Source organism: Camellia sinensis, chromosome 9 (genome assembly GCF_055761805.1).
Source record: "Camellia sinensis isolate YWXY chromosome 9, ASM5576180v1, whole genome shotgun sequence".
In the NCBI taxonomy this organism is placed as follows: Eukaryota; Viridiplantae; Streptophyta; class Magnoliopsida; order Ericales; family Theaceae; genus Camellia; species Camellia sinensis.
In genome coordinates this window covers 52461360-52468764 of record NC_138969.1, presented here as the reverse complement: position 1 = coordinate 52468764, position 7405 = coordinate 52461360, and the positions used below count along the sequence as shown (strand labels likewise).

The window sequence follows — 7405 nt, the reverse complement described above, 5'->3', positions numbered from 1 at the left end:
AAAAAACTAAAATCAAATTGGGTGAACAAAAAAAAAATTATTATTTTTATATAATTTTATCTTTTAGGTCATAAATACTTTTTAAAATTTTAAAAATATAATTTTCAACCACAACAATGGCGTCTCTCACCCCTGGCATCCTCTCCAAACTTCTCCAAAATCTTAGCAACACTGTCGCCGGAGGGTATTGACAAGAAAGTGGGTGTGAAAGGAGAGATTGAGGGTTCGGGAAAAGATGGGTTAGAGAGAGAGAGAGTCTGCCTTCTCTCTAGAAATTGCCTAAATTTCTAGGGTTTTCTCATTCAATATTTCGTTGATAATGGCTGATCTCACATCTGATTTACGCAATTTGGCTACGATGGCTGATGGGTTAGTGACTGAAGGTTCTCCTTCGCCTAAGGGGAGTTCGCACATCGTGAAAGATTTACTGTTGGAGAGGGATTTGTTAACATTGATGGACATTGTGAAGCGAAATGGGGGTAAAAATCAGTCTTCTGCCTCCGAGATCGTTTTGGGTATGAGCCCTAGGGCTTCGATTGGGGTTCAGTCCGAGGTCCCTACTCCTAGTTCCTTTGTCGAAGCTATGGGTGGTCTCTGTTTCGAGATCCGAGACCTTGCTCATCAACAAAAGCTTTGTTTTGGGGGAGAAGTGGCGTCGAGCCCTGGCGTTGTTCATTCGCAGGTATGGCTAAGGACTTATGGGTCAATTGCTTGGGCTGTTTGAAATGCCTGATCATTAGATTTTTCTTAACTAATTCATGCATTGAATCAATTTTACAGCACTGCTACAAATGTTGAGATTGAGTTGCCTGTTCCAGCCGATGCTACCAACCCAAATGTTTGGACATCATTGGGATCTGCTTCATATGCACCAGAAAATGATGCTTTGATCTGGAAAATTAAATCTTTTCCTGGTGGTAAGGTGAGAGTTTACCTCAATTTTTTCTCAGTGTATTGTTTGCTAGTAATTTCTTGTTCATGGCTATTGGTTATGTGGGGCTACAGTATCTTTTCCACTTGCAATTTTGACATGGAATTTTGACACTCTTTGCAAATTCAATTTAGGAATATATGCTTAGAGCAGAGTATACTCTTCCTAGTATAACATCTGAAGACGCAGCTCCTGAGAGAAAAGCTTCTATACGTGTGAAGTTTGAGATACCATATTTTGTTGTTTCAGGAATCCAGGTTTCCCCTCTCAAATACAATTTTTTTTTATTTTAATTTTTTATTGAATAGAAAATTCAGATATTGTTGCATGTATATCTGCAATGCTTCATTCTTTCTGTGTCTGCTGTGTTTGCGTCTTTTTTTTCATTTTTTTTAATCTATCTAGACAAAGGTGGAATGGATAAAACCAAACCTTGTGTTCCTATCAGGAATGATAAACCAAAACCAAACCAAACTTTGTGTTCCAATCAAGTGGGAGGATTCATACTTGATGTGGTTGAACACTCAAATCTGATGCAGGATATCACTCCCTGTTACGTGCATGTAGCCATGCACCTACCATTACTGCCCTGCTCTCCTTGATTAAATCAACAAATATAAAAAAAAAATAATAATAATAAAAAAAGGTTGGTTGTTGGACTGAGAATACTATTTCACTCACTTCCCAGGATTGCATGATACATAAATCTGCATTTTGTATGACTCTTATTTGGGTTTCATTATGCCCTGAAATGCTTGTCCTCCCAACAGAGGTCATGAATGACTCTGAACGACTGCTCCTCTGTAACTACCTATTCCAATATTACTTTCTTTTGACTCTGCATTAAAAGGGCCAACCTGCTTTTTAAATTCACAGATGTGGATACGAAAAAAGGCCAAACTACTCTCTGTCTGTCTCAGCCATTTTGGCACTGTAATTTGTCATTAGCCATTGACAGAAGCTGTGCTTGTTGAAGTGGTATTCCTGCTCCTGCACTGTATTTCCTTTTAGAATAGAATAGCATGTTGAACTTCTTAGAGATGTGGTTTTCCACAGATGTTAGTGATTGAGCATGATTGAACCTATGTATTATAATTATTCTGATTCTTGCTTGCTGCTTTCTACTGCTGGGATGTGAAACTTCTAAACCTTAAGCGAAGGGGTTGATGCCTACTTGCCCTAGTTCTGGTCTTGTTCTTGTTCTGAGGAGTGAACAGTGCCACTGGTTTTAACTTTGAAATTTATTTTATTTTATTCAAGTTGGTTGGGGAAACTGCTTTGGTGACTCTTCATGATGATGTATTCCTGCTGTTTGGTTCTTCTGGATGCTCAGTTTGGTTCTGAACGTAACGTAACAACCATAATAAAATAATATCCTTTATTTATGTAAATGTTGTGTTTTGTAGGTTCGTTACCTAAAGATTATCGAGAAAAGCGGCTACCAGGCTCTTCCATGTGTGAGATACATAACCATGGCCGGCGAGTATGAACTAAGACTTATGTGAAAATCTACTTCCACCTGTTGGTGTTCTCAATCTCTACAAACTCGCATGATTTTGCACTTTCGTGGGCAAAATGAGCCTATAGGAGAGTTAAATTGCCCCTATCCAGACAAATAGCTAATTGAGCAAATTCTTGTGCGTCCGTTTTCTTTGTTGAAGTCATTGTTGATTATCAAGCAGAGGTTTGTAGAAGTTGATGTTTACTAGCAAAGTTTATTCATACACTTGTGAAAATCAAGTTAACTTTTGTGAATTAAAGTTTGTTTGTTCGTGATATTTTTTTGAACTCGTCCGCTTTTTATGTTTTTATTATTAATTCAAAAAACCGAAGGTATATGCATCAGCACAAGATGATTGTCATGGTAATTTATGTATGATAGAAAAGCCTTGTTCTTGTGATGTCAGAGCTTCATGTGTTCACTTACATGATCATCTGACGTCCACTTGCATTACAACCTAAACTGATTGATGTGCTCTTTGACATCAAGGCATTAATCTTTCCTTTGGCAGGTACGCATCTTTTGGACCCGAATATGCCTACCCACAGGTCAGTAAATTCAAACCTCAACTGCTAATGGGTATTTTGGTACTCCAGTTAGTTCTGGAAAGGAATATGTGCACAATCGTGATGTGTTCTGTCTATTTTTTCAGGGTGTCTACAATCCTCACATGGGTCAGCATTACCTTCAAATATATGGCGTACCAAGCACAGTTAACACAAATATTGTCCCATATGGACAAATGGGTCATCCTCTCTCTGGCAACCATGGGTATCCAACCATTCAGGGCTATGTGACACCAGGTCGTCATGTTCTGCAATATGGGGGACCCCTCGTTAATGGAGTAACTACAGACACTATTACCATAACTCAAGCACAATACCTTGCAGGTAACTCTCTCTCTCTCTCTCTCTCTCTCTCTCTCTCTCTCTCTCTCTCTCTCTCTCTCTCTCTATGCTTTGAGCTGGGAAATGAGTGTGAAAATGATGCATACCAGATTTGGCATATAGCCAAAAAAATTATCAACCTGGAGTTGCTACTAGAATTTTGTTAACAATACATATTTGCGTATGTGCATACGCCTAAGTATATAAATGTCCATCCATGTTACACACAGACATGCAATTCTAGAAGCATTACAGTTTTGATTGTCAATACAATGATCATTAAGTAGAGACCAATTCATTCTTGCACAGATCCAGGATCATGTGAGATGTTTAGGATCAATAAAGATGTGTGATTATGGCTAAACTGAAGGTAGCTTGATGAGGCATCCTTTTGGCTGCTGTATGGCTGATCTAGCAAGTTTTTTTCTTCTTTTTCTTCTTACAAGCTTCCAACCAACCATACAACTTTTGGTTAATACCTTCCTATATGATGTTTAGCTCCTGGCAGGAGCTATTGTTGAACTAAAGGGGTTAAAAAAAAAGAAAATGTTATTTCAAATCTGCCTTCTTAGAAGAACATATTGATGAAGAAGATATTCTCTAAGCAATACTATATCCTATAATAAGGTTATTTATGTGATGGTTGGCACTGCTTTAAGGGTGAAGTTTTAGGAATTGTTGGTTTGATTATGCTCCTCAAAGTTGTTACTCTGACCTTGTAAGGATTGGTTAGGACAGAGATGTTAGTGGCTAATATTGTCAGTATTAGTAAAGTGATTGTTCTCTTGTCAGTATTGGAGCTTGAGGATTTGTTTGAATATTTGCATCCCCAATAGCCAATATGAACAACAATGCCTTTCATCTTGGCTAATTGTATTCTTAAGTATCTTGAATTAGATGTCTACTAAGCGAAGTTATCTCCCAACAGCAAAATAATAATAATAATAATAATAATAATAATAATAATAATAATAATAATAATAATAATAATAATAATAATAATAATAATAATAATAATAATAATAATCTAAGAACTAATTTGATTGCTGTTTTTTTTTTAGTATCCTGAACTACTGGCATCTGCAATGCTTGCTTTATGTTGATTTATGATTATTGATGCAGATTTTTGGTAAGATTTCTCTCCCTCCCTCCCCCCATCTCTTTGTGTTTGTGTGTAACAGAAAATGACATCTAATTTCAATTTGTTTCCAGTGATGCAAATCTCCAGCTTCTCTTCACTGTTGGGGAGAACGCAAATTTCCAGCTTGAAAATGATATTGGATTTCTATCAGGTTTTTTGCTCATACCTTTCAGTAGATGTTTCGTGTAAATAGTGAATTGTGCATATTTGCTGGCTGCATACAGGTATTTTCACAGGACAAATCCATTTATGAAGCTGTGGAGAATGCATTCATCACAATATATGTAAGGAAGATTCCAGTAGAAACTGCTAAAAACCTTTTACATTTTGCTATAGATTCAATCATTGGTGATCTTGCAGCTCTGGGGTTTATAGTTGGTGCCTTGGTATCCAAAGGTGATATAACTACAAGCACGGTATGCTTCTCTCCTCGTCTTTCAATAATCTTTTACAAATCGTAAGTTAGTTGAAATCTTTTGGTTGAGCTATTTTTGATGATATTCATAGGTGGACAAAGAACTACATTTTTGTCATACTATTCATGCATGCTTGGAGCATAAGAAGTCTAGCTCTTGCCAAGATTGAGCTAGGGTTGCAATTGACCTGAGTTGAACCAAACATTTGGCAGTTTGAGCTCAGCATGAAACAGTTGGGTTGAGCCATACTATCTTTTATTTCCTTTCAATTTGAACCCTTTCCAAGGTATGCTATGGATATATGCTATATCCTTTTGTTTTATCCTTCTGCTGAAAAATCTGCAATTTTGTCATTGATATGCAAATTGAAAAATAATGATGTTAAATAAAAGGATAAAAATGATTTATACCATTGTAAAACTTAAATTAGTAGATATCGGACAAATATGTTGTTTACATATATGCTTTTCTGATTTTGAATGATCTGTCATGCTTTAAGGCTTTTGCCTTTTCAAAATTGGTGAGGAGAGTGCATCACATATTTATTTAGTTCATTTTTACTCACAACAAAGTTTTTATATCATTATAAATACATGACTCCCCAGTTATTTTCAAGTGTATCCACTGAAGATTCGGAGAAATGAGGTAAAAATTGAAATCTATTACTTACATGTTTGAATTAAGTATTGTTTCTTGCATTGTTTCATTTATCATCTGGGAATTTTTTGTTTTGCAGGTCTTGATAGATACAGATCACTGCTATTGTGTAATTCTAAATGCAGATGGTGGGGCAGCATTTCCTAGTGAAAAGACTGCACAAGATTGCAGTTCTAGTGATATTTCTTCTTTGAAAATCAACACTAGTTCTGGAAAGACAGAGAAGACAAAGGTTTGATGTATTCATTAGTTTATGCGAAGAATACTAGTATTTGTTTCATGATTTGCTTGAGTTTCTGATTTTTTTTTTTTTTGGTTGTTGTTGTTTTTCTTCGTTATCCCTAACGTGAAATAATGTTCTTAATTATGAGCTGAATAATTGTACTGTGTTTCTATCCAGTTGCTCACCTAGGGATGTGCTATTGTTGTCTTAAGAAATCATGACTATATGTCGTGCTGGACGAAGTATATTGTGACTATGTGCTATTTGTTGTTCTTCACACCATAGTTTGAGTAGCAGTTGTCTCCAACTATATCTATATATCTCAGGAGTGATAGTTTTGTTTGCTTTACATTCCTTAACTTATCCAGGGTTGAGCCTACAACTTGATCTTAGTATTTCTATTATTTATTGTGTATGTTTTTCAGTTGCCACTTTGCTGCTGATGAACAATCACTAAACTAGTGTTTTAATTCTTAAAAATTGATGGGATTTTGCTTATATATTATATATAAGGGTCAGAATTTCATTTCAATACATTATTTTAGTTAGCTTGGAAATAGAAACATGAGGAAAGCATAAAAAAATGTTTGTAAACAAAAACCAAAACCTACCTTAATGGATAATTGAACATGGCTACACCAAACAAGGTTTACGAATTGCACACACACACACACACACACACATATGTATATATAAAAGAAGAAGAATAAACATAGACAACAAGAGGGTGATATGCACAGTCTTATGCGTAATTGTTTACGATCTAAAACTAAAGCAGATGAGAGAGGTTGAAGAATAAAAAACTAAAGCAGTTGCCTACTTGAATATAAAACTCAAGTAAAGCAAAGTGACTATTTCCTTAGTCTGCTCTTGCCATAAGAATTATTGACACGGCTTCAACAAGGAGGGACAACAAATATATATATATATATATATATATTGTAAGCAAATAAATAAAAAGAAGACCCAACCCTATACACTAAATCTATAGATTCTATATTGAGGTTGTGGTACTACTTGAGGAACTTGGACACCATGCTTCATTCCAAGGCCCTGCTGTAAGTGTGAGCCTTGTGCACTGGGTATAACCTTTTTTGTCTGGATTGCACTCTCCTCTTGTTGGTTTAGCATTAGGCATGGCTGGCTGAGATGCAAACTAGCAGCCTCTTGATAAATATTTTGGTCAAAGATAAAACTTGAAAATTTGAAATCTTAACTTTTGTCAAGTGTTTTCATAAAATGCTAATTGATTACACCCCCAAACACATAACACACAATTTCTTCCTCATTTAAGAGAGTGGAGGGCTTTGGTTTGTTCTAAAGTAATAGCATCTTAATGGGTTGGTAGCTTGTGATTGCAGAGTTCTTGCCCAAGTTGCATACTTTGGTTCTCACTAACAATCAACTAACGAATTTGGTTGAGATTGATCCTCTTGCATCACTCCCTAAGCTGCAGCTTCTTAGTCTTCTTGATAATAATATCACTAAATGCTTTCAATTTTAAGTGATCATGGTCAGAGCACAGGATCCATTTCACAAGAGCTGACTTGAGATACCTCTAAATGAACGATCAGGCACAAAAATTTTGGCATGATCAAGCAACTCAGATTATTATGTTCTTCCTCTTCCATGATTATGTCTTATGTTAT

At 35.9% G+C, this 7405-nt stretch overlaps 1 long non-coding RNA gene across 2 annotated transcripts; it reads left to right on the top strand.

Moving 5' to 3' along the window:
- Positions 1 to 698: 698 nt before the first annotated feature.
- LOC114263900 (uncharacterized) lies at positions 699 to 4738 on the top strand. Of its 2 annotated transcripts, XR_014341088.1 has the most exons (7): positions 699 to 922; positions 1066 to 1188; positions 2338 to 2615; positions 2944 to 2980; positions 3085 to 3322; positions 4381 to 4448; positions 4532 to 4738. It is a non-coding gene; the product is annotated as an uncharacterized LOC114263900 (long non-coding RNA). The 2 variants fall into 2 exon arrangements; XR_014341089.1 differs by lacking the exon at positions 4381 to 4448 and having other exon boundaries at positions 702 to 922.
- The last annotated feature ends 2667 nt before the right edge of the window (positions 4739 to 7405 follow it).